Source organism: Calidris pugnax, unplaced genomic scaffold, assembly GCF_001431845.1.
Source record: "Calidris pugnax isolate Ruff unplaced genomic scaffold, ASM143184v1 scaffold186, whole genome shotgun sequence".
NCBI classification, from domain to species: domain Eukaryota; kingdom Metazoa; phylum Chordata; class Aves; order Charadriiformes; family Scolopacidae; genus Calidris; species Calidris pugnax.
In genome coordinates, this window is record NW_015090994.1 from 48,797 (window position 1) to 76,578 (window position 27,782).

The window sequence follows — 27,782 nt, forward strand, 5'->3', positions numbered from 1 at the left end:
CCTCTCCATCAGGTCCATGTCCTTCTTATATTGAGGGCTCCAGACCTGCACACAATACTCCAGGTGAGGTCTCACCAGAGCAGAGTAAAGTGGTAGAATCCCCTCTCTGGACCTGCTGGCAACGCATCTTTTGATGCAGCCCAGGATGGGATTGGCCTTCTGGGCTGCAGATGCCCACTGCCTGCTCATGTCCAGCTTCTCATCCACCAGCACCCCCAAGTCCCTTTCCTCAGGGCTGCTTTCCAAGACCTCACCCCCTAGTTTGTATTGGTGGTGAGGATTGTTCTGGCCCAGGTGCAGAACCTTGCATTTGCTCTTGTTGAACCTCATGAGGTTCACCTGGGCCCACCTCTCCAGCCTGTCCAGGTCCTTTTGGATGACATCCCATCCCTCTGGTGTATCGAATTACATCAAGTGGCATAGCTGCCTCCTGTTAAAGAAGGAAAGCCACATTAAAAGATATGAAGATGATTTTTAGGTGATTTTTCAGGATTGAATTGTGCTCTTAGTTTCCCACACCACCATCTGAGACTAGTAACATGTGACTAGTTGGAAGCCTGCTAGGCAGTCTGCTGCAGGGATGATATGCCTTAGTCATGATGTCTCACCCTGAATGGGCTGAGATGGGGTATTACTGTGCTGGGTATAGATATTGTCATAGTTATTCCCCTCCCTCCCCCCGCCCCAATGTTGTTTTATAGTGTTTTTTAAGAGGAAAGGCACTAAATCAGCATCAACATGTCGATGACCAATTGACATCCCAGAAAATAAGTTACTGTGAAGGGTAGGAGGCTGGTGATGGCTGGAGTCTGTGTAGCTGTAGTGTAGGAGACTGACTGCAGCCTACTGAGCATAGCTATGCTGGCCCAGGTTTTCATTCAGATTGCTGGGAGATCAGATTCACCCTGCATGTTTGTTCCTTCCGTATAGATTCAGCATGCTAAAGCGAAGACAGTTCAATACAGAGATAAAAACAAGGGCTGACAGACATTTTGTCATTTTTTGGCAAATATAAACGTACAGTATAAACCAGTTTGCAGAGCTATACAGCCCTGCCTTTGTGTTTTGAGAGCGCACATGATTTACTGCAGAAATCAGTTTGGCATAGTGTAGCTGTGCAGATTCAGCAGGACCTACCATTATCTTGTCATGCTTTTTAGCAGATTGACTTTTACAAGGCAGCAATTCAAAAACATGAAAGAAAAATGTGCTGAACAACCCATCCCTTCTTGTCCCTCCATCCAGTGTGTGCTGGCAAATCTGCCACAGCTGCAGCCATGGGCAGGATGGTGCTCAGCTCCCTTGCTTGCAGGCTTTGGGCATTCTGTGTATGTAAACTGGTGTGGGTCTTGATTTTGTTATTGTGCCTTAAAGTTCTGGGTTGCTGAATTTTCAGCTAAGTATGGTAGTTCAGATATGGCCTTCTGTCATGTTTCACTTTACAGACTTAATACTACAGATTTCATTGGTACAGCAAGAGTAACAACTCCACTGTTAGCAAAATTTTGCAAATCTTGCTTCTTTTCAGCTCTGTTTACCTATGCCTGCTCTGCCTGTCTCAGACATACAAAGAATGGCCAGAAAGCAGTTAGGTTCTCGGGCTTGCCCTGACTAGTGTGGCCTTTTGCCACATCTGAAGGTAGATAACTGAGCTAGATGCACCGTTGGTCGGACTCAGAAGGGCATTTTCTGTGCTTTTAAAGTACGTCTCTATTCCACTGTCAGCACTGAAGTAGCCATGGATACAGTATTTCTGCATTCCCAGATATTTGGCAAAAGTGCTTGGATTTTTGTTTATTTTTAATGGGTTAATTTAAGATATGTAAAAACTTTCCTACCTTCTGGGAATTCAAGATATTCAGGCCATATATGCTTCAGCAAATGGCTTCTATTTAATAACATCTTTGTACATTACCATTAAGAGATGGCTATCTCGGAGAGAAATCCACTTGGGGAGTGGGTGTGCCCAAGGGTGAAAAATGAACAAAAAGTAAGACGGAGGGGAGATGGGAGAAGGAAAGTTCTTTGTACAGGTTTTTTTTTTTCAATGAATAATGTGTGTGAAGGGTAGGGGCAGAGACGCTCTAAGGAGCATTCTGAGATAACGAAGTAGCTTGCTTAGCTAATCAGGGTGGATTGAAATGACAGCCCTACCCATCCTTCTTTCTTGCTCTTCTGCGAAAGAAGCAGTGCTCAAGCAGCGGTGTTCATGTGTGGAGCAGGGCAGTGCCCAGCTCCTTTTCCTCTTCCCTTGTGTTTTGAGATGAAACTTTAGGGTTAATGTTTTCCCTCCAGCTCCTGAGCTTAGCAACTTTTGTGTGAAGAAAGTTAATTGGCCAATACCACTGTGGGCTCCTCACAATATGACAGGTGCTCTGGGTGCTCTGCCACCAGCGTGTGCCTGTGTGTCACCACAGTCCATGAACCTGCTCCACAAACCCTGTCTTAAGCCACAGCGGTCATCTTGAAGGAACAACTATTTCCTCAACAGAACTTTCCTCTGTAGAAAGTACTTTTTTCCTTTCCTTTGCTCTGCAGAAACTGTTTGTCACTCGAAAGACCCATCTGGTTTTGAAGACTAGCCAGGCAGACCAGAGATGCCAGTGAGGGAGACCCATCCTGATGCAGCGGGTTTCAGATCCCTCTGCAACCTGTCCTTTGTGTAGATTTTCCTTCCTGTCACAAATAAGGTCTTAAAATCTTTTGACTGGCTCACCAGATAGAAAAACCTCTACTCTGTATTAATGGTTAGTGGGTCTTTCTAGCAGATGTAAAATCCAGTGAAACATATACAGTTTCTTTGGTTTTAACAGGAACAGATGATTTAATAAGCAGCTATAAATCTCTTGGGAATGTACAGACATAGTCAAACAGCACACTTCTGCCAGATTTTTCACTGACTAGACTTATAGCCTGTGAGTCATACGGTCTGCCCCACTCTCCACCCCAAATGCCTGTTGTTGTTTTGGCTTTTAGAGGTGCTCTGTGCTGCATATGGGGTTTTTTATCACCTTCTCCTGTTAATGGGCTTGCTGCTTCATCCAGGAGACAGTGTTCAACCAACTGTATGTGCATGACAGTGCATGACATTTCTTTTCCACTCCCTAGCCCAGCTTGTGATTTTATAGTGAAAATGTTTCTGAGGATTGTATTAATACAGCCTCCTAAATAGGCTTAGTAGTGGGAATCTGGTTAAATTAAAGGAAGTATAGTTAGACCGCTTTCTTAATACAGCAGTGCTTTCCTTACAGCAGTCTGTGGATGGCTTATGAAGTTTAATAAAATTACACTAACACTATTTCTAATAGATTTAGTTATCAGCTGTTTGGGAGATAAGGAAACCAAGACAGAAAGCAGAAAGCTGTTTCAGTTACCTGTGGTTCATGCTGAATTGCAGGGGAAGGTTTTATTTCCTGAAGTATCAAAGTGCCATTCCAAATAGATGTAAAATGGCATTGTGTTATACAAATGTCTTCTTTTATATTGTGGTGGTCTGCAGGCTTTCCATAAGTGTCTTAGATGTCTAGGAACTGGGGTTGCAAGCTCCTGTTTTATTTTACAGTTGGTTCACAAGCCATGTGAATTACACTTGGGAGCCACTATAAAGGCAGTGAAGTATTACAATTGCTAAGATTTGCTCCAGGGATCACACCCTGGTAAACCAGAGATGAAACTAGCGATAAAACATGAGACTTCGTATGGAATTTTTAACCATTGTGGAGGTTCTTGCAAGACAGGTGCAGTGCAGCTTATTTTGAATGCAGCTGGATGGAGGTGATTTGAAAAATGGCCCACAGTATAGTTTTCTGGGTTTTTTTTGTTTTTCTTTTTTCTTTTCTTTTTTTTTTTTAATCTTGCAATGCAGGTATCTAATATTTTAGAGTGTAACCAGATCAGAATTCTGCACTTTTCTTAGATTTTGTAAGGTATACACAGGCAGGAAAAATCAGGTTCTAAATCTTTCACTGGCTCAGGACAGCATTTGCATTTGTTTTACTCTAGGATTGTGTAAATCATGAGGAAAGTTGAAAGATGATTCAAGGATTGGAGCATCTCCCTTATGAGGAGAGACTGAGAGAGCTGGGACTCTTTAGTCTGGAGAAGAGAAGGCTGAGGGGAGACCTTATCAACGCCTACAAGTATCTCAAGGGAGGGGTGAAGGAGGAGGGAGCCAGACTCTTTTCAGTGGTTCCCACTGAGAGGACGAGGGGCAACGGGCACAAGTTGGAACATAAAGGGTTCCACTTGAATATGAGGAGAAACTTCTTCACGGTGAGGGTGACGGAGCCCTGGAAGAGGCTGCCCAGGGAGGGTGTGGAGTCCCCTTCCTTGGAGATTTTCAAGACCCGCCTGGATGCTCCTGAGTAACATGCTCTAGCTCTAGGCAATCCTGCTTCAGCAGGGGAGTTGGACTAGATGATCTCTATGGTCCCTTCCAACTCTAGAAATTCAGTGAAATTCAGTGAAAAGTTTCTTATTTCAGTGGTAGGGATGATGAAGAAATCCTGTTTATGTTTGGCCTTTTTCAGGCTGGAGAGAGTATCAAAAATGCATAGATGTGAAGCAGGTTAAGAAACTGGAAACAGCCTTGGAGGCTGATTAATGTATAGAATTGTATAACGTGACGAAAGGTACATATTGTTTGAAGTTTATGGTGAGATGGCAATTTACTGCATCATTCCAATGCTGCTTGCTTCTGATTTCTCAGTGCTTCAGGAAGCCAAACAGGTATTGTGTCACTAGGCAAAGAAAGCTATCCAAGGGTATAGAATCATTCAGGTTGGAAAAGACCCTTGGGATCATCGAGTCCAACTGGATGGTGTCAAAATGAAGAACAACATTTGATTCTTCTGACTCCTCGTTAGGTCCCTCCACACCGCAGTAGAAGCAGAGTAGAGGGTTTCAACCCTATGAATATGTGGGAGAAAAAAAAAAAAAAGGCCTTTCAGGTCTTTCTGGCAAACTGAGAGTGTTGGTTTATGCTTACCGTAAGCACAGAGCTCTTATGTTTACTGATGGGACTTTCACACATCAGGAAATTAGAAACTGGAGTCGTAATCAGCATGTCTGTTCTTGAATGGGGAATTTTCCCCAAAGCAAGTTGTGATGCATGCTCCTAATGATCTGAATCTTACATTTCAGACTTTCCATAAGCTGCTGCCAGCATTGTAGGCACTAACCTGTGTGTGCAGTGAACGTACGCACACCCAACTGCAAGGGTAACAGCCATAAATTATGGGTTTAAATCTCAGCATAACTCTATGGGATTAATCAGGAACGGTTGGTGGCTTTAGAAATCTGGTCCTACTGTGGTGTTTAGGTGGAGGTATTCAGTGCTTGTGCTATTCCAGGCCAGGTTAGGGGTTACTTAGAAATCAGGACTTCTAGCAGTGCTTTTGCTAGCACATCTTTGCTGGCTGCAAGCTCTTTTCCAAGCTTTCTTGTGTGGTCTTTGTGCACTAAGTGGCTAACGCTCAGCCTGTGTTGTGGGATTTCACCATTTTCAGAGCATGAACAGCAAAGCAGCAGCAGTTCCAGGGAGTGAGTTGTCCATCCCCTTAAAGCAACATACATAGCAATGGGGATCATCATATGACTACATGGACCTTATCCAGGATTTTAAAGGAAAAATATCTATAACAGTGTCCTGGCCTATATGAGCTGTATAGTTTTCCCAGACTTGGAAGAAAAACACTGGTACTTTCCCAAGTTCCGCCCTTTTCAGTTTGATGTAAAAAAAAAAAGTCGATTCTTGCTTTTCTTTTGTCTCTAAAATGGGAAATACTGCAATTAAGAGAAGAAGTTATGCTTTTTCATGGCAAGAGGCAAAATCTTATCTGAGTCATCTGTTTGATGAGCGTAAAGCAGAATATGAACTTTCTTTCTTTTTTTTTTTTTGTTTTCTTAAAAAAAGTCTCTACTGTTAGTGGTGAAGAGGAGACAAGTAGGTGTGTGGTTCCCCAGCAGCCTAAAAGGGGGTGTCAGGAGAACCCTTCCTTGGATGTGGGGCTGTTTTCAGAGGCTTCCCCCAGCTCTGTTTGGAAGAGTGCACGGAATGAGAGGAAGAGGGATGACCTTGCTTTTAAGGCATTCATCTGGAGCTTGGGTGCTGGGAGCTGCATTCCCAGCGCTGGGACTGCCTTCCTCTGTGGTCTGCAGGGTGTTGCTCGGGGGATGCCTGTGCTGCACAATGGAGCTGGGCACAGAGAGCTGACTCCAGGAGGTCTGCATGGCCCCACAGCACAGCGAGGCACCGTGTGGAGGCACGACCTCCTTCCTGAAAAAACATGGCTGTGGTAGTTCAAGCACTTCCCTGTGCTGTTGGGGCCTTGCTACTTCCAGTTCTGGAGTTAGGGTGGTTGCAGCTCATTTGGGCATCTCCGTACCAACGCTCCACTGATAGACCCAGGGAGCACTGAGTTACTGAGAAATTAACACAGAGTTCACAAAATGTTTTTGAACTGTGTGCATGATCTGGTTTGGGATTTCTTCTGTTTCGCACAAGCTCATCCTAAGCACTGACTTCCATTTCCTTCATGGCACTGGAAATGAGCTAGAAGGAAAGTTTAATTTCAGCTGTTTCCCATGCCCAAATTGTTTACTGATATCCCTTGGAGTTCAGCTGACCTCAACTGCCTTCCAGGTCCTAACTATGATTTCAGGGGAGGCAGCAGAGCCTGGTGGTCAGAACCTGGTCTGACCACCTCTTTTTGAGGGGCCACTGTGCAGCCTCTTGCACAAACCCACTCAACTCCTTTGTTCCAAGCAGCCACACAGGAGTGACATTTACCTGGCCTTGTAAAGCATGCTTAGGGCCATGAATGAAAGAATGGAAGGAGCTGTGCCTGTGCAAATCGATATTGTGTTTATCTGCTCTACCCAAAATAGAGAAGAAAATAGCTTTATTGTCTGGGGCTTGAAAAATCTGCCTGCTGTGATGACTGTGGCGATATGAAAGACAAACTCATTACATGCCTAAGAAAACACATGCTGTTGCTGGATTTGATTTCAATGAGGTATAGGTGATGGAACTAGTGCTGGGCTAGTGCTGGCAGTACCCTTCCTCCCCAGAGATCCTAAGTAGGGCTCACAGGCATCCCACAACATGTTACTGGAGTTCACAGTGTCTCTGGGTCAACTTGGAGTTTCAAGTCATGACAAAAATAAAGGAAGACAACTGCAGAAATTCGCACGCAGATAAGTTATTGCTTTTTGTCCAAAGGAACATCAGGCTGACACTTTATTCTTCGAGTCTCTTGGCTAACAGGCTTTGGAAGATAAGATCTATCCAAAGTGGTTGCATAAACTTCCAATGAACTTTCGTAGTTGACAATCAAAAGGAATCACAAAACATGTTGTCATTATTCATCTATTTATTTACTTATTTAGACCTTCAAAGAGTGCACAGTGCTATTGGTTGTGATTTTTCTCATGTAAACAAGGTGATATCTTGCTGGGTGCTCAGCCTTTAGGCCCTCTTATTTTCCATTTTGACTTTAAAGTAAGACCCCTTTTGCAGGGGGGTGGGAAACACACACACACACACACACACACACACACACAAAATCAAACCACCACCCATATTCTGCTTCAGCAACCAGCACTGCATTATTGAATGTACCTGTCCTGATGTCCCTTGTTTTGCCAGGAGACCTGCTTCTCTTTATTAGCTCCACGGAGTCAATGTAACAATAGAGACAACATCTTCTTCTTTGTCTGACTACCTGAATGCAAGCACAGGAAGGGCTACCTTGATAACAATTTGAAAAGTGCCTCTTCAGGTGGGGATTTGGTTTAAAGAATCTGTATTCCCATCATTGATGGGCTCTGAGAAGGATCTTGTTCCTCTGTTCCCATTAAGTCAAAGCTTTGCAGCACTTGCTCAGATGCATACAAGATTTAGTCCTCGCAGAGTTATGTTCTTGTGAATCCTGCTTGCATTGCAATTCCAGGTGTGAGGGATCTGGTTTTTAAATTGCCTTCTAGTCCCATGTGTAGCATCTTGTGTTGCAGGATGTATACCGTGAACGAGGGCAACAGAAACTTGTCCTTTGGCTTTTACTTAAAAGAAACAGTAGTGAACTAAGACAAACTGAGATATCTTGCATTCATGTAGGGTCAAATCAGCATTCCTGTGGAATTTCAAGCAACTCATTGACATCTCTCTTGATAAGGCTAGTTCCCAGAGGAAGCCTGCTTGTCTCATTTGCCCTCTTCTTGGGACATAAATCCATGCTTGATGAGGATATAAGCAGTAAAAAAATAAAGGTATAAGAAGAGACTAACACCTTTAAAGGGCAAAATTTTCTTGTTTTGTCCAGACAGGACAAATAGTCTCCCCTCGGGGGCTTCCTCCCTCCATCAGTTTTGATCCTACAGCTTCCTGCCTTTCCTTTTCAGGGATGCCTGGGATACAGCCCAGCCCTGCACAGGAAGAGTGTTGACTGGAGCGCAGATGGGTTGCAGACAGGGCTGGCTCTGGAGAGTTAAGGAGCAGAAGGACTTATTTACACGAGGTTCCCACCTTTTGGTTATCCCTCTAGCTTAGCTTGTGCCTTGGCCTGGTGCCACCTGACACAGTGTGCAGCACTGAGATGTTGAGAGCTGGCTGAATTGGCTGCCTGGGCCCAGAGCCAATTTGTATGGCTTATTTGGCTTTGCATCACTTTCCTAGCAGGGTGAGCTGTAATATATGTCTCCTGCCATGAATCAGACCATAGGTATGGATAATTCTCAAACCAGGCATTTACATGAGTTAATTCCACACTGTTCGGGTTTAAAGTTGCTCCATTAAGGAATTATTCAGCTTATTGCTCAGCAGATTTTCAACCTCATTAGTAGGTTTAACATGGGGAACGTGTCTCAGTTATATCACCAAACAACATCTGAAAGCTTTAATTGGCAAATAAAAACTCTTTCCATCTCTCTTTACTCAAATATACAACATTACTAAAGCACCACTTTGGTAAAATATTGTAGCACGTTTGGCATATTTTTAAGTTCTTTTGAAGTCGGTGTTTAAGTGCTTTGCTGAATCGGGGCCTAAAAAAACAATAGCCACAAAGTTAAGCCACTTTATTTCTGAATGAGTGTTTGCACAGGAGTCGAATGTGTGTCAGCTTCTTGTCATGACCCCGTAGGTACAGATATCCCCTTAATTTTGCAAATTGCAGTCTTGCACCCAGTTGAGATGTCAGGGTCAGACCAAAGTATGGCAGGCTTTTGTTTGCAGAATAAGATCAAACTGAAATGGGATATAGGACCATAAAGGGATTGGCAGCATCTCAAAGAGTGCACAGCTATGATTAGTCATTTCCTATATACATATAGCACGTGTGTGTGTATATATATATATATGCACACACACTTTTTTTTTTCCTGGGTTAGTGAAACTGGTACAGTGTTTCAAACATGATCCTTGTTGGGCTATTAAAGAGGTCATGGAAATTTTTAATTCTCCTTCTAGAAGAGAGAGTTGTGGAAATACTACATGGGTAATGGATCTGATGCTGAAATGGGGGAAGAAAGCAAGTTCACAGCTGATTGATCTTAGACCTACACCTGTGCAGTCCCGTTGCAAATGGGACTTATCTGTTGGGCCAGCTCCTTTGCTATTGTTTGTAGGGCTACGATATACTTTTGTACTACTTACTATGATACCACAATCCTAGCAAAGCATGAGGCAGTGTGGCAAAAACTGAAGTTAATGCGTCACTGAACTCAGTGGAAGTTTTATTCACTTCAGTAGAATGATGCTTTTGGGTCAGAGGTGTTATCTTGAGCCACGTGTTTTATTGCTACGTCCTTATGCCGTTGTGTTGGAGCGTTAACAATAAAGGACAGTGCTCTGGACTGTTAATTCAAAGAATTCAGTGGTGGTGTGGGACTGCTTCAAAGAGTATGGTGGCTGCTGTTCTGGATATCATCGTGTTGTTCCACCTGGTAGTCATAGAATGTCCAATGCAAAAGTACTGAGTGTTGTCTATATACTGATTACTGAGTCTATATACTGATTACTGTCTATATAAAGCACCAAGAGTAGTGCACGCTTTATATAATGTGCTGGTGGGGGACTTTTCCCTTATTTCCATTCCTCTGCAAGTCACTGCCTGGTGATAAGGAAGTGCTGCCTAGCCCTCTGCCTTTCCCAGTGAGGTCCGCAGGAGCTGCAGGCACTTGACTTTCCGTGGTATTGGTTAAAAATGTACTGTGGCAGGGTACTCAAGCTTCACTTCTTGCTGTTGAGTCTTAAATCTGTCTAAGTTCAAACAGATACATATCCATTGAGGTCGTTGGAAAGATGGTCAGTAACTGTGGTGTAGATATGACATGAGAGGGAGAGAAATAAGGGGGTCATCTTCTATGGGAAAAGGGGCAGAAGCCCTTCTGAAGGGCAGAAAGTTATATGAGGAGGGGGAAAAATAATAAATAATTTTACAGGAATATTTTTATGTGGAACTTTTTTTTTATTTTTTTTATTTTTTTTAAACATGAAGGAAAATGTTACTGAAGTTGGTGCAGTGCTTAATCTCCTTTTACACCTACCAGGGATTTGTGCTATTTTTGTGGGCAGCTTAGTCTGTAGCTCATCTCTGTTTTTGTGTTTTCAAATGCCAAAGTTGACATCGTGTTTTCACCTATTGAAAGTGATAAAATTTCATGAGCCATTTAGGAGCAAATCTGATTTTTGCTTCCTCTCCTGTTGCTGATCATGGCTGCTTGATCTGGAAAGCATTCAGGAAAGGATCTCTCAGACCATGTAGCTTGTGGAGAGAGCAGCTCAGCAGCTCGTATTTCCTTTTCCAGTCTCAAGGGCTGGAAAGGTGCCCCAGTGAGGACTTTCTTGCTGCACACTCAACCTTCTCAGTGCATGTCTGCTCCTGCGTGCATCACGTGGCTTCTGCGTCCTGGGCTTGTGACCACACAGCATAGGAAGGAGCATGTTCAACCAGTCAGAAATGGGAAGTGTATTGGAAATAAGAAACTAAACATCAGCAGCCTGTGAGTAATGGATTGTCTGTCTCCTGCAGGGGATGAGGATACATATTCTAATGCTTTTTGATCGCAGTGTAGCCATGATACTGTAATTAACCACATATCAGCTGTTCATCATGTCCTCTGTTTCACAGTCACAGAATCACATGGGGTGGAAGGGACCTCTGGAGAACATCTAGTCCAACCCCCCTGCCAAAACAGGTCCACCTAGAGCAGGCTGCACAGGAACTTGTTTATGCTACTAAAGTCTGCCCTGATCCTAAATTTTGTTCTGATGTGTTGATGTGCTCACAGAAAAGCCCAATGAGAAAAAAGTAAAAGGTGAGAATGTTTCTTGTTTCACTGGGGCCAATCTAAGGAAAATATTTCAACTTTTGGCAAGGTATTAATTGGGAGTGTATTGATGAAACTTAGAATAGAAATATGCTTTTCTGGGGTCTTCTCTGATAGTCACAAACCCAAGGCTATGGCTTGGGCCATAGTTTTACTACTGTGCTTTGTACCTACATATTTGTGCATACATAATATATTTTAATGACTTCATTTGTTTTGTTTGGAACTTTGAACTGTAACTGAGTGTATATGTAATGCAATGAGCATTTTCAATTGTTTATAAATACTAGCTTGCATGCTCCCCTGAGATCCTTGCCATATGTGCAGATGTGGTCACCTAATGAAGTGCTACAGAACCTTGTGACAAACTCTTGAGTGGGACGTGATGCAGACGGTTGGTACATACTCTCATTCTACCAATAATGGGGTCTATAAAAAATCTGAGACTGATCGACCATTTCACCTGTCCATTGATCAACTCCTAGGTTGTTTTTTTTCTTTTATTACTTCCATGTCTTTGAGCACCCCCTTTGCAGTGATGTAGGTTAAAACATTCCTTTCTTGGGAGGAGTTACCTGTCTCCTCCTTTCCCCGGTTACGCTGCTGAAACTGTGCCTGCTTGCAGTGTGTGATGAGTATAACCCAGTCATACTTTTCAAGGGAACTTTTCAAGACAAAAGCATGTCATACTTTTTTATAAAAGGAGGGTGATTGGTGACAGTCAACATGGCTACTAAGGGCAAATCATGTCTGATGAATTTGGTGGCCTTCTACAACAGTGTTCAGAGTTGGTGGATAAGGGAAGAGCAACTGACATCATCTGCCTGGACTTCTGCAAAACTTTTGACACTGTCCCACATGACATCCTTGTCTCTAAATTGGAGAGACATGGATTTGATGGATGTACCACTCAGTGGATAAGGAATTGGCTGGATGGCCACACTGAAAGAGTTGTGGTTCACAGCTTGATGTCCAAGTGGAGACCAGTGATGAATGGTATTCCTCAGGGGTCAGTACAGGGACCAGTTGTGCTTAACATCTTCTTTTTGGTGACATGGACACTGGGACTGAGTGAACACTTGGCAATTTTGCCAATTACATCAAGCTGAGTGGTGTGGTCAACACGCTGGAAGGGAGGGATGCCGTACAGAGGAGCCTTGACAAGCTTGAGAGGTGGGCCTGTGCCAACCTCATGAAGTTCAACAAGGCCAAGTGCAAGGTCCTGCACAAATGCAGCTGGATGGAGAATGGATTGAAAACAGCCCTGAGGAGAAGGGTTTTGGGGGTGCTGGTTGATGAGAAACTCAATGTGACCCGTCAATGTGCACTTGCAGATCAGGAAGCTAACTGTGTCCTGGGCTGCATCAAAAGAAGTGCTCAGAAAGCTAACTGTATCCTGCGCTGCATCAAAAGAAGCCAGCAGATCAAGGGAGGTGATTCCTCCCATCTGCTCTGTGCTTGTGAGGCCCCATCTGGAGAACTGCATCCAGCTCTGGGGCCTGTTGAAGCAAGTCTGGGGGGGCACATGAAGATGATCAGAGGGCTGGAGCACCTCTCTTTTGAAGACAGGCTGAAAGAGTTGGGGTTTTTCAGCCTGGAGAAGAGAAGGCTCCGGGGAGGCCTTACAGCGGCCTTCTAGTACCTAAAAGGGGCCTACGGGAAAGGTGGGGAAGGACTCTTTATCAGGGAGTGTAGTCATAGGATGAGGGGTAATAGTTTTAAACTGAAAAAGAGTAGATTTAGATTAGGCATTAGGTAGAAATGATTTGATGGCGGTGAGACACTGGAACAGGTTGCCCAGAGAAGCTGTGGATGCCCCATCCCTGGTGGTGTTCCAAGGCCAGGCTGGATGGGACTTCGAGCAGCCTGGTCTAGTGGGAGGTGTCCCTGTCCACAGCGGGGGGGGGTGGAATTTGATGATCTTTAAGGTCCCTTCCAACCCAAACCATTCTGTGATTCTATGGTGCTGTTGGGCTTTCCTGCTGCATTCTTAAGGGAAAACAGCATAAGCTTGCTAGCTTAGCATATATCGCTTTCATGTCTAGAAAAACTCTTTCATGTAATGTCATTTCAGCATCTTCTGGATTCTTGACAGCTGAAGTAGCTGTCTTTTTATATTCATCTGCCTGTGAATAGCCTGCATGTAGTTTTTGGTAACAGTGTAAAATATGCCTTTGGGTAGAATACACCTTTGGGTAGAATTTTTTGTTCCCATAAGACATCTTGGCTGTCTCATGTCTGGGTTTTATTTAATCCCACCTTTGCTCTCATGTTACAAACACGATCAGAGTAATACATTGGAACTCTTTTATATCTTCTCATATATAAACCTAGCTGCGTTGATTATGTATTGCACGCACACATTTTCTTGTGTTCAGCTCCCGAAATAATATATAAAGGGTTACATATGCTAAATTGATTTTAAGTTTTTAATGCAGCGGTGGAATATCATAGCAGCGTAATGAAGTGGTTGGTAGAGAAAAAAGAAACTGATTTCCCACTTAGTAGGGCATAATCAGCTTTGCAATTTTACGCCCGCTAGAGGGACTGCTGTTCATACAGCTCATTGCAGAAAGCAGTCTCATGCAATCCCTTCAGTATCTTTTATGAAGTTTTAAAACTTTGAATGACTGACTCCGGCTAAATCCTTTAAAGAGTAAGTCTCCAGGCTATTTCTCAGAGTGTAGAAACCTCAAAAAACACAGTGCTGTTCTGAGTCCAAATGTTTTTTAGTGAACTTCATTACTAAATGTTCTTTTTCTTTCTTCCTTTCTCTCTCTTTTTTTTTTTTTTTTTTTTTTAAGTATTTTCTGTTCTCTTGTTCTATCAGTCCAGGCTTCCTACATGACATCGTTGGAGATTAATTTAGAATTTTTTTTTTGCCAAGGGAAAATGTTGTGTGCCTTTATTTATATTTGGAATAAGTTTTGCTTTGCAACCATGGTGCCAGTGTATATGGTAAATTAATCAGTTTTTGTGAACGTCATTGAAATGGGTTTCTCCTTTAACTGTGAAACAGCGAGTTTTGGGTAAGAAGTACAGAAAATTATAGTGACTATGAGAGAACTTCTACATGTACTTCTGTTTTGCCTTGTTTGGCTGGGGGATTTTTTCCGTTGTTTGTTTGTTAGAGTTGCATGTTCCTGACCTACACATTTTTCTTCTTAATTACAGAAACATGAAAGAGTACAGGAAATCCTGAATGACCACAATGAATACCTGTGCTAATTAAGTCACTGGCTGTATACTGGGAGAACAGCAAGGTAAGCAGTCAGGCCATGCCAGCAGCATTTCTTGTAATCTGCATGATTGTATTTCAACAAAGTCTTAGTGCTTTCAGATATCAAATTCATAACGAGCTGGGCGAAGACAAATAGCCCACAGGTTTGAATGCAATAGATTTTCTTTTAGTTCAAAGCTTTGGCAAGCAAACAGCTCTGTCTTCCTTCCTGGGGGGGGCGAAAAAAAGTACAAGTTCTGTGGTGGTTTTCTTTTTTTAAAAAGGCAATATCTCTAATTTCAACAATCGATTCATGACCAAAGCTCAGCTTCCTGGGCTGACTCTGGGGAGCGCTTGGAGGAGGGGTGGAATGCTTCAAAAACTTAGCTGATGAAAAGGCATGCTGTTTTGTGGATGCCTCCCAGAATTGTTTAAATCTCTGTGTGTGTGTGTATGCGCGCGCGTATGAAGAGAGAGAGAGAGAGAGAGAGAGATATCTCCATGACAACTGGCCTGGCCAGTCTGTGTTCTCTGCAATCATTTTAGCTGGAATCGGTGCTGCAAAAGGTCACATGAAGGAGTTGTGGGAAGCACAGCAGGTATTAGACGCTAAACGACTGGTTTTCTGATTGCCTCAGATAATAAGACAAAGTTCTGTCTGGGAAATACAAATCTGAGAATGGAGTGGAAAGAGAAATGCTCCAAATTTCAGGTAACAAAAATTGCCTTCTTAATGTTATTTCCTCACAGTTTAAAGTTTGTTGGTTCTTTTTTTTTTTCTTTCTTTTTTTTTCTTTCCCCCGTGGTGTTTACTCCCAGCCGAGCGGCTGAGTGAGCTTGGATTCCCTAGCTCTGGGGAATGATGTCATGCGGCAACAGTTGGATTCTATTAGCCAGGGAAAGAGGAAACATCCTGCATTTTTGAAAAAAAAAAAAAAAAAAAAGGATACTTTGGTTCTTTGTTGAATCTTGTTAAAAGGCTGAAAAGGCTGCAAAAAGTGTTTTGTTTTTTTTTTTTTTTAAATAATAATGTTTCTAATAAATTAATTCCCAGAATATATCATTTAGGACCTAGACAGTACCAAACTTTAAAACCCCTGCAACAATTCTATATGCAAGAAATTAATTATAGAAGTGTTACAGAATTCAGAAGATGTTTCTTTCTTCTTGGATGCTCCTATATTCATCTTTAATGAGAAAATTAATTGCACTGTAATTAAGCAGAGAATTTGGAACCTGCACTCGCTTGGGATCCTTTAGCAGTTGTTTGGAGGATGTGCTGGTAAAGAGTTTCTTCTGGGTTGGGCTCTGTCTCAAGCTGCTGCTTATGAATAGATGATGCTTGCAGCATTGTTCTTAGCAAGGTTTTCAGTCCTGGAGTGTGTTTTTCATAGCTTTAAGCCAGTCTTTTTGGAAAAGGGTAGAGGGGGAAGAAAGCAAAAAACTTTAAGTTCAGAAGTTTGAAAGGGTCTTTTTCACTCCTTTCCTCCTTAGACATTTGCTAAATGTGGCATTCAAGAGTCAACATTAAGGTAGCAAGTATCACATTTTAAGTGGAAAAATACCTAATGATTAATGTACAACTGCTATGTCCTAATGAAAAGACTTAGAAAATGGATATAATCCTATTTGCTTGAATGTCACAAAAACACACAGTATTGATGATAACCATGCCGAGAAATTCGGTTACCGCTACGTTGTTTAAACTCCTTTCTAGCAGATGCTCTTTTCTACTTTCCTGCTGCTTTGTTCCCTTCTGTGCATTTCAGACGTGATCCAGAGTGTGCTGGTGTCCATGGGACTTTTCCCATCGACTTCAAAAGGCTTCCTATCAGCCTCTGCCTGAGAACTTCTCAGCCTCTGTTTCAGTCTTTTGACTGTAGGACCAGGGGACAGGCTCTCTGCTTTCTATCTTGAACTTTCCAAACAGAAGGTCTTTTGTGTTCTTCCAAACAATGCCAAGGGCTGCTTACTGCCTTCAGCGGGTTGCTGAACACGCCGGGGATAATGGTGATGCTTATTTCCTCTTTCTTCTAAAATTGTCCTAGAGGGGGGAAAGTGCAGCGAATGGAAATTGGATCCTTCCATCCCACCTCCCCTCTTCACAAAGGGCTGTTGGCTTTGAGTGTGTGTGCATGCATGCGTGTGTCTGTGTGTGCAAGCTGTTCCTTGATTAAAGGGCTGTGCTTCAGGGAGGGGTTTCGGGGTTTCGGGAAGACCTTAGGGGGACAAGACAGAATCACAGAATCTTCTAGGTTGGAAGGGACCTTAAAGATCATCTTGTCCAACCGTCAACCTGACTGACAAAAACAGACACCCGCACAACAAACAAGAAGCATCATCACTAAACCATACCTCCCAGCACTACATCAACCTGTCTTTTGAACACCTCCAGGGATGGGGCCTCAACCACCTCCCTGGGCAGCCCATTCCAATGGCTGAAACACTTACTGATCACACTTATCATTGTGATCTGCCAGTAGAGCAGTCGTGAGGCAGAAGCAAGCAGTCCTGGAGCAGGCCATCTTTATACAACATGTGTACAGAACTAGCAGCTGTCATCTGCAAACTGAGGGCTGAGCAGCACAGTCTAACACTTGGTGTTCCCCTCTTGCTTACCAGATTTGACCAGCTTGACTGCTGTTAGTGAATATAAATTAATAACCTGGTTGAGTGATTGGAAAAAATATTTTTTCATCCATTTGATGACTGGGAACACTTTAACAAGAAATCCTTGTGCCATTCTTGACTAGAAATGAAATATCTATGGAGCTGGAGTGTTAATTGGAACCATACTCAAGAAGGAACATTGTGATGATTACCCAAGTTTAAGGCTCATTTGCAGGAAAATGCTATTATTCCCTGAAATTTCTGAGACGGAGATCATGATTTTTAAAACGAGAACCACTGCTTTTAAGTGCTTACATTTTGCAGATGGTCAGCTTGAGACTCCTGAGAGATCTCTGCAAGGTTTTGAAAACTGGACATTCCAAAGGCAACAGTCACTTTTTGGTATTACAGAGTTACTGTTGTGTGATGTGATGCTGTGGGAAGCCTGGTGAGTTCTCTCCCAATGTTCCTGGCTGAGTGGCATTTCCCTTAATGGTCTGTGTTGTAGTATTTACATGTTACTTTGAAAAGTCATGCAAGGCATCATTCCCATAGACCATTCATATAATTTCTGTGTGTTCCAGAATTCAGAATGGTTCCAAATGAAGTGTGCTTATGTTATATACTACGTATACCTTACCAGTAGGAAAGTAAAAAAAATAAATATCAATAAATCATAATATATTTATAACTACACTCATAACAAGATATTTTCTAACTGACCTACTATACTTGGGCATTAATGTAACCGGCCTCATAGGTATTGGTGCATTGTTTTTTTTTTTTTTTAGCCCAATGTTTGCAGGCTGCTGTAGTTGTCACTTTATAAATGCGTTCATTTCCGTAGCTTGAAGGGAGTTGGTTTATGTCTCTGTGCCAACATAACCCTCCATGTTGGTCCTGTGTATCCACCATGTTTCTGCCAGTGGCTGTGTGCTGCTTCTGTCTGTGGCTCTGAGTTTTCCAGAGAAATTAATGTGGTTTTTTGATAGGATTAGTTGCGTACTGTCTCATTGCACTTAGAAGGAAAGTGAAAGGACGTGGTAGAATTCTGTTTTTCTTCTTTCTCCTTGACTATCTATTGAATAGTTTTTATATTTGAAATTATAATCTTTTAATTGTTTGGTTTATCTTGCATAAGATCATCTTTTGGGTAACTGCTCATACTCCCTGTATCCATAAGTTGACAGCAAGTGATTCCCTGTTGTCTGGTGCAGTGAGTTCCAGGTTAATTGCTATGTTGACATATCTGCCTTTATTACTCAGAAATACACAGCTTTGCAAATGAGCTGAGGCTATCTAGAAGTCTAGGACTGACTTTTTCTGTACCATTCAATACTTGTTTCTACTCTTACTCCCTTCTCTAAAATTTTTCTTAGGGAAAGTCTGTGAGATGCTGGAAAAATGCTGTAGTTGTCTCCGTTTCTGCTGTTTTCTTTAAGGTTGGGTGATCTTTAGGGCACCTGGTGTTACTGTTCTGGGCAGATGCACCACTAAATTCCTGAACGTGAGATCAGTATTCTCCATCTGTAACCTTATGCTCACAATAGACAGAATTCATTGACTGAAAACAACAGAAGAGCTGCATGTGAGGATGCTCAAATATTTTATTTTGTGTAAGTTAATTTCAATTCCAACAGTATGAACAACTAGTTCTCATAGTTGTCTCCTCTCATGCTATTTTCTGGTCATGGTGATTCTGACTGACTTTCTGAGGTATAAAATGTGACGTGCAAAAGGATTTGTTCTGAGCAGCTCAACATTGAATATGAGTGTGGTTACCTTTAATTATAGCAAGAACCTTGAAATTATTGCACTGTCATTTGGCTCTGCAGTGCAGGCTCTCATTAGTGCTAATCAGTAATCTCTGTTCTGCTTTTGCATCTTTGACCCAGTTACTTTGCTGAACTTAACACAGTTGCTAGTGTGACACAAAGCAGACTCTTGGCACAGCCCTGATCACAGAGCAGGGAGAGATCTGGCAACTTTCACACAAATCCATAATAATTAAGGCTTCCGGTCTGGGATTTAAACTTCTTCTTTCTCTTAAAAGCCTGGGAGGCTGTTTAAAATATTTTTTCAGGCTGAAAATGAACCTTCTGCTGGTAGAGACAAAGTCCCCTGACCATACTAGCTGCAGGCAGACCTGGAAGAGGCAGGTGCTGCTCTTGTTCCTTCACTGGGATTTGCAAATGTGCTTCCCCTCTGAATACTTTTTGAACAGAGCTTCCTGGTTGTTCCTCATTTTCACGTGACAACAACAGAGTCCCCTAAGCTGTTAGAGGAGTGTTGTGCAGAGTATTGTTAGAGGAAAGTTGCCTTTCCTCCAGTGCCAGCTCTTATTGTAAGTTCAAGCCTCATGTAGCATTAATCCCCTCTGCCTGCTTGGAGCCAAAATCCTGTATGCAAGGGGCTGTTCAAAGGAACACCATTCCCCCACCCTGTCAGAGGCAGTGCTCCCCCCTCGAACCTTTCTCCCCCATCCTGTTACAGTTTGATGACAAGAAGATGAATCAGACGCTAAAACTTCTGCCAATGGCAAGAGCACAATTTGGCACCCCTTGTGTAGCTGGCATCCAAAGGATACAAGCCATCAAATTATCCCGTGCTCCTGGTCCAGCCAAGCCTGTTGGTTTATGACCAGAACATCCTTATGCTCTTTAAAGTATACCTGAAAGTTAAAAGGCATCACTAAGCATTTACCACATTATGGCCATACTGAGGACGGTTGGCCCATTTGGACAGCCAAAACCCGTTCCCTGCAATGTCATTGCATGCCTCCTTGGTAGAGAGCAAAAAGCAATTTGGGAGCTGCAGCAGTATGGAAACATTTGCAGCTGCACAACTCACATTCCCATGTTTCAGTCTCTCACAGGCCCATGCAGATCTTCTCTTATTAGTTTTAAAAGGAGCATAGCTGACAGCTGATTATTTTGAACAGCATATTCCAGAGAGCTCTTTTATGACGGTGTTGTCAAGAGTGGCAAGCCAGGAAAGTATTGACTTAAGTTACAAAGAAAAATTTCTGATTTAGAGCACAATCCTGTTTATCCAAAAGATTTGCAGGGGACAAAACCATCTTCATACCGCTCTGCTGTCAACGTGTTCAAACCCGTGCTGAGGGAGGTGAGAAGCTGAACAGCTCAGCCTGTTGTGTTCATCCTCTACCAGTTCCTGGGAGAGCTCCCTGAGGGCTTCCTGGCATGTTGTCGCAGGGAAGGGGACATACTGCAGCTCAGTCTTCAGAAACCTGCCTAAAAAATAATCTGAAGTGACTCGTCCTGGTGTTGTTTTTTGGAGAAGAGTCAAGTTGGTTTCAGAGGGAAGAATGGGAAAAAATTCCACTTTTGGACACTGGATATGCTGTGTGTAACCAGCTGATGCTCTGGGTTGGAGCTGCTCCGTTGTGTTTCACCAGGGTTTCACCAGGTTTCACCATCACACTGACCCTGCTACACTCATGCTTGGGGCAGTGCGTTGGCTTTTGGAAATACATGAAGACCTAAGGGCAAACATTGGTTTTTCAGTGCTCTCTTATTAGCAGCAGCACATGGCAGTAGGTTGCAAATTGAGTGGTATCACCCCAGGACATGCACAGGTGAGAGTTTGGCCACCCCCTTTGTTTCCTGTGGAAAGTACTGCACTTGTGTGCCACCTGTAAGCAAGACTCTGCTCCCAGGCTGGGTGGCTGAAGCACAGCTCTCTGTCCCTGATCTGAGGACTGATTTAGTGGAGAAGGAGAGCCAGTCCAGTTCCTGGAGCTGCATAAGATGATTGATCCATTTAGGTTTTCCCTTTCCTATAGCAATGAGCCTCTGCCATGATGCTGCAATGTCATGGGACTGTTCCTTCTGCCCTCCCTTGGGATGCTCTCACAAAAGATAAGAGCAAAGAGTGGCAGTGAGGCCACTCACTGGTGGGGCCCCACCTCGAGTACTGTGTCCAGTTTTGGGCCCCCTACCATAAAAAAGACATTGAGGTGCTGGAGCGGGTCCAGAGAAGGGCGACAAAGCTGGTGAGGGGTCTGGAGCACAAGTCTTATGAGGAGAGGCTGAGGGAGCTGGGGGAGTTCAGCCTGGAGAAGAGGAGGCTGAGGGGAGACCTTCTTGCTCTCTCCAACTCCCTGAAAGGAGGGTGTAGAGAGGTGGGGGTCGGTCTCTTCTCCCAAGTCACAGGTGACAGGACGAGAGGAAATGGCCTCAAGTTGTGCCAGGGGAGGTTCAGGCTGGATATTAGGAAACATTTTTTCACTGAAAGGGTTCTCAGCCATTGGAATGGGCTGCCCAGGGAGGTGGTTGAGGCCCCATCCCTGGAGGTGTTCAAAAGACAGGTTGATGTAGTGCTGGGAGGTCTGGTTTAGTGATGGTGATGCTCCTTGTTTGTTGTGTGGGTGTCTGTTTTTGTCAGTCAGGTTGACGGTTGGACAAGATGATCTTTAAGGTCCCTTCCAACCTCTAGAAGATTCTGTGATTCTGTGGCATGAAACAAGAAGGTTAAAGCACCCCTCAGTCACCAGCATGAGACAAGAAGGTTAAAGCACCCCTCAGTCACCATGGGCTGGGAAGAGACCGCATGACAGGTGATCAGCTGGGCAGGAACAGTGTTCCCTTGAGCCAGGCCAGAGCTGCTGTCAAGGCATGGAGGAGTTGTTCCCAAAACACATACAGAGCTGAGGTTCCTACTGACCTTCCCTGTCTCCATGTGCTGCTCCTGCCCTCCTTCTCCTCACTGTAGTGACCATAGAGACAGGGGAAATGGTAGGAACAAGAGTGAGACTTTTTCACTTTCTATCCAGCAGCTGAGCCCAGGTTCCTTTTTTAACAGAGGTGTCCCTAGAAATGAGATTTATTTCATGTAAAGGTTGGGTGCAGGCAGAGGTTGAACCTTATTGCATTTAGAAATGCTTACTTCATGTCCTCATGTTTGGAGCTATTTGTGTGTGGCGAGGGGGCTGCTACACAAGCTGGTTGTACATCACAGTTTAGAATCTCTTCTGTGCCAGACTCAGTCAACAGCATAATATACCATCAAATTTGCATTTGCATTAAGATCTGCTTTCCTCTCCTGTGGAGACATTATCCACTTTTCTGCCGAGACACATTGAGAACTAAGGTCCCTGCTGCATTTTATTTACTCTTGGCTGACATTCATGGACAGTAGAAACAAAAATGTAAACACGATTTGGTGCTGTGTACTGCAATAGCACAGAATGCTTCCTGGGGATTTATGACTGTCTGGAAGAACAGGGTTCCAAGGGGCAGCCTGAGGTTGTCAGCTGCAGCACCTAGTCAGCAGATCCCAGAACAATTCCTGTGCCTGTGTACGGCCAGATCCTCAGGTCGAGGAAGATGAAGCCAGTGGGCTTATGCTGAAGGTTCTGTAATTTTTCTGGAAAATCTATGCGGTTAGTGATCTGGATATGGCAGGCTGATTGCAAAGTGGAAACTTATCCAGAGATTTCAGGTGTCCATCAAAGGGTGCCCTGGCATCCTTTGTGTGGCTGTGTGATGTCCTGAAATCCTGAAAAAATCATAGAATCATTGAGGTTGGAAGAGACCCTTGGGATCATCGAGTCCAACCATCTCCCCTACTCTACATAGTCCTCCCCTACACCATATCCCTCAGTACCCCATCTAAATGTCCCTTAAACACAGCCAGGGATGGTGACTCCACCCCCTCCCTGGGCAGCCTGTTCCAATGCCCGACCACTCTTTCAGTGAAAAATTCCTTCCTAATGTTCAATCTAAACCTCCCCTGTTGGAGCTTGAAGCCGTTCCCTCTTGTTCTGTCGTTAACTACCTGTGAGAAGAGACCAGCACCAACCTCTCTACAGTGTCCACATTCCTCTTTCTCCACCTGAATAAAATTTCCCCATGGAAACCCAGGCTGCATTGGATGAAGCTTTCTTGCGCATTCGCCTCTTACTGAGTTGTATCAGGTGTGTCATCTCATTTTTGGTGCTTGTGCTGCTGCTGCAGTGTGTGACCTTGCCTGCAGTAGCAGTGCATATGAGCTTACTGTGTTCTGAGATCTGGCATCACACGAGCCCCTCAGGGTCACAGTGACAGGACAGGCTCCGAAGTGAACCACCACTGATTCTCAGAAGGGTGAGTTCTTTCTGCCTCTATTGTTGCCAAATGAGAACTCTGGTTTATGGAAGTTTTAAAATGTTTACCGTTAAAATATGATTTGTCGTGAGAGAAGGAGAAATTTGTTGTGTGCAGGGAGGGAACAATTGGCTACTCCTGATTCTAGGAAGAAAAGGGAGATGCTAGGAGAATAGGTTTGAGGAGAGTGAGGAAAAGAGCCAGCTGGTTATCGATAGGCAGAAAAGGAACAAAGTCAAAACCCAAACTTCTGGCTCATCCTAACGCTCATTTCAACATTTGTTTACAATCCGATTTAAAAGTAAACCAACTAACCCATCATTGCAGACTGGGAATCCTGTGGAATATTTTTTTGGTTGTATGGACATAGGGTGTTCCCAAAACAAAGCAGTCCAGGACCCTTGTGGCAGTGGGGTGATGTTGGGAGCCTGCTAGCCCATTTTGCTTCTGCCCACTGCTGAAACAGGAGCAGTAAATCTGTCGGCTTGGACAGACTGCCCTTGTGACAGTGGCTCATTAACGATTGTCACATCAGTTATGTTGCCATGACAGCCTCAGGTCTGACAAATGTGACAAAGCTGTGTTTTATCAGCAAATCCCCCAGCAAATCCCCTGCTGGCCCTAGTCAGGAAAGCATATGGATAAGAAGAGAAAATTATTCTTCCTGCTCTTTGTTACTGACTGATTGTGCTCTTTGTATGTGAACTAGCCAGCTAGGACTAGTTGCATTCCTCTGTAATTTGCAGTGCCTCCTGTATGGGACTGAGACAGTGAGGAAGTGATGAATTAATACCTTCTTCCATTTGTTAAGAGGTTTTATTCATTGGTTCAGTGACCAAGGAAACTCTAAAGGTCAGATTGAAGTTTTGGGGAATGGAGCAGAAGCACTGGTGTTCTGACTATTACAGGGCAGGCTTCAGCACCCTTGAATCAAACTGGCTTTTTTGCAGAAGGATTAGGGAGATCCAGGTAGGTATGTTGGCCAGGGCTGAACCTGTGGGTAAGCAGTCAGACTTGTTCTGTTGCAGTTATTAGTTTAAAAAAAAAAAAAGGAAAAAAGAGCAGGAGAATTTTATTTATATTCAACTAACATATTCCTTTGAAATTTTGAAATTTTTCATTGAACGTTACAAGATGGAGCAATCTGCCACTGTTTGTTGTCTGTAGGTTATCTATTAATATATTGGATGATAAATCACACTTATAGATAAAATGAGGAAAAAAAGGATAGCATTATAGACACAGAGATCTCTTTCTATGGCAAAGGTATCAATCCTGAAATCTAGCAGGATCTGTAATATAAGCATTTGCCCCTGTTATGCAGGGAAGGTAAAAGAAAGGAAATAATAGTTGAATGGATTAGATAATAGGACATAAATTAGAAAATGAGGAGGGTTCCAGAGCTTTGTGAAGTATGACATGATTACCCTTTCCTGAATAGAATCTGATCTTCTTACAAGCATCCAGTCTGTCTCTGCAGGGAACTGTAAACAGGATGCAGCTTTGCTAATATTGGCAGGTAATGGAGGTTTTTTTTAGCTGAGGTGTTAGACCCCGGGGCTCTGTATCAAAAGGTCACGAGGTTGAATCCTGGTGCTACACACTGCTCTTGTGCAGTTTAGCTGATAGCTCTGTGTGTGCATATAACATAAGCACGTAGGAATTCCTGCTCACCTCAGCTATCTGTATTAGTAGACTCCAAGTAGTAAAACTCTCACCAGGAACATTTTATGTCTAAACCAGTTGTTGTTTGGGAGATCCTAACTTTGCCTAAGAGAGGTTTCCAAGAAAGTAAAGGCAAACCTACTTCAAGACTACATTCTGGGACTGTTATTTGACTGCAGGGAGCCTGTGCACGGGCAGTACTTTGACTGAAACACACATAAGTGAATATATTTATTTTAAAACAGTGAGCAATAAAACTAATTATTATTTACGCAGTTACTGCTATAAATTATATCAATGCTTTTCAAGCATTGTTGGAAATTCTTGACCAAGTTGCCCAAGTGAAATGTGAATCCTTTTTTTATAGCTTGTGTCTGCTAGGTGTGTAGGGGGAAGCTGAATTAAAAGAAATCAGAATGCACCTCAGAAAGACAAAATTTGTCATGTACTAATGATAAATATCTACTTTCTTGGTCTCCATGGAGCAATGGCTGAGAGAGGGAACAGATCATCGTTGACTGATGAAGTGTAGTCAGTAGGAGAACGAAAGTTGAGTCCCTGGCTGTGTTTAAGGGCTGTTTAGATGCAGTACTGAGGGATATGGTGTAGGGGAGGACTTTGTAGAGTAGGGTAGATGGTTGGACTTGATGATCCCAAGGGTCTCTTCCAACCTCAATGACGCTATGATTTTGGCTGATGAAGTGTAGTCAGTAGGAGAACAAAAGTTGAGTCCCTGGATGTGTTTAAGGGCTGTTTAGATGGGGCACTGAGGGATATGGTGTAGGGGAGGACTTTGTAGAGTAGGGTAGATGGTTGGACTTGATGATCCCAAGGGTCTCTTCCAACCTCAATGACGCTATGATTCTATTCTATGAAAGATGGAAATGTGTTTGTTCTCAAAGAATGCCACGTACCTCAGCATAGCTGGCTGTTTTGTGAGGGAATACCTTTTGGTTTTCATTTTTAAGCAAAAGCAAATCTCTATTTTGAGAAAGAGGGAAAAGACTTATTAAGAAGGGAGAGGTGACACTTAATGAATGAAGTATTTCTTTGTAAGAATTGAGATTCTATTGTATCTGTGATATTGAAAGTAGAAGAGGCATCACTTGAGGACAGCTAATCAAAAGGAGTTGACAACAGTGTTGTACTATATGAACTTTGTGGGTAGCCCGACTGACATCAACATGACAGTTTCCAGAGCTTCAGTCAGATTTCAGCCAGTCACCAGAGCAAGGACAGACCCAGCCATAGTGAGCCTTGCAAGGGGAACCTTTGCTGTGAGCTGAAGGGCAACTGGTGGCAGTGATATGCAGCATTACAATCCTATTGTATACTCTTTTTCCAAACTACAGCAAAATGAAATATTGGTTGACTCATGAAGTTTGCTGCAACTTGAGGACAGCTAATCAAAAGGAGTTGACAACAGTGTTGTACTATATGAACTTTGTGGGTAGCCCGACTGACATCAACATGACAGTTTCCAGAGCTTCAGTCAGATTTCAGCCAGTCACCAGAGCAAGGACAGACCCAGCCATAGTGAGCCTTGCAAGGGGAACCTTTGCTGTGAGCTGAAGGGCAACTGGTGGCAGTGATATGCAGCATTACAATCCTATTGTATACTCTTTTTCCAAACTACAGCAAAATGAAATATTGGTTGACTCATGAAGTTTGCTGCAAAGTTTTCTTCTCCTCCAAGTAAAAATGAGTCCCAGCAAATGACCTCCCCCATTGCACCTTTCTGAGGGTCAGTGATGGTGTAAGAAACTGTATGAAAACATCACAGCAAACTCAGGTTGCCATAATGTTTGAAGAGAAACTGCTTAAGTGAGACTAACATTTTGGGTTTTGTTTATATAGTGTTTGGTGTGCTAAGTCCTAATTTGTGGCCAAGTTTCTGAGGTAGTAGGAGAAATAATAACTGCACCTTTCTGAGGGTCAGTGATGGTGTAAGAAACTGTATGAAAACATCACAGCAAACTCAGGTTGCCATAATGTTTGAAGAGAAACTGCTTAAGTGAGACTAACATTTTGGGTTTTGTTTATGTAGTGCTCAGTGTACTAAGTCCTAATTTGTGGCTAAGTTTCTGAGGTAGTAGGAGAAATAATAACTGGACTAATAAAAATCAGGACTGGTAAGCATCATTGCTGAATTGTGTAGAATATTGCCTTTTTCTAGCTGTGGCTCTCCAAAAGATACACACATTTTGATTTTGAAGAGCCATTAATTATCTTTTGGTTAAAAGGAAGGGAGAATGAGTCAGTGCATACCTATTTGCTCATTACTGTCTCCCAAGTCCATCACAAAATCTCTCTGCCCTATATCTCAATGGGAAACTTGCATTTCTGTTGTGGCAGGCACGGAAGTGGAAAACTAGCTTAGAATCTTGCAAAAGAGATTTATCTCTTATCTATCTGCCTCCTAGTTTGGAATTTTTATTCTGCCTTTAAAATCTTCCCCCAGAAAGATGAGTTTGAAGCTCAGGCAGTATTCCCATATAAGTGTCTGAGTCATCTTCCTTGGGAATTGAGGGATAACTGGAGTTATGGTCTTAATGACTAAGATGAACAGATAGCCAGGAATTTGTTGTAAATTTATTTTATACCATTCATTATTGTTTCTTTTGAGTGTAGTCATACAGAGAGAAAACAGACGTCATTATTCTGAGACAGGTTTTCTTTGCAGCAGCCGAAACAAAAAACATTGGGACTCACAAGGAATAAGATAGAGAATTAATATTCAGGCTGTTGTAATGCTACGTCTCTTAGTCCCTGTAGTAACATATTCTGCAGAGAACAGCCTAAATGTGATGACCCAGTTTGGAGGCAAAATCATTCTTCAAATTCGCAAGTGC

At 43.0% G+C, this 27,782-nt stretch overlaps 1 protein-coding gene across 4 annotated transcripts in view; it reads left to right on the forward strand.

Annotated features, from left to right (window-relative positions):
* ST5 (suppression of tumorigenicity 5) overlaps nt 1-27,782 on the forward strand; it is a 222,252-nt gene that overhangs the window by 31,796 nt on the left and 162,674 nt on the right. For 2 of the 4 annotated variants that reach the window (XM_014954837.1, XM_014954840.1), the window contains exon 2: nt 14,503-14,591. The gene's annotated coding sequence lies outside the window, so the exon portion shown is untranslated. Of the gene's footprint in view, nt 1-13,965; nt 13,985-14,502; nt 14,592-15,186; nt 15,261-27,782 lie in introns of those variants that run through there. The other 2 variants (XM_014954839.1, XM_014954838.1) reach the window with 2 other exon arrangements.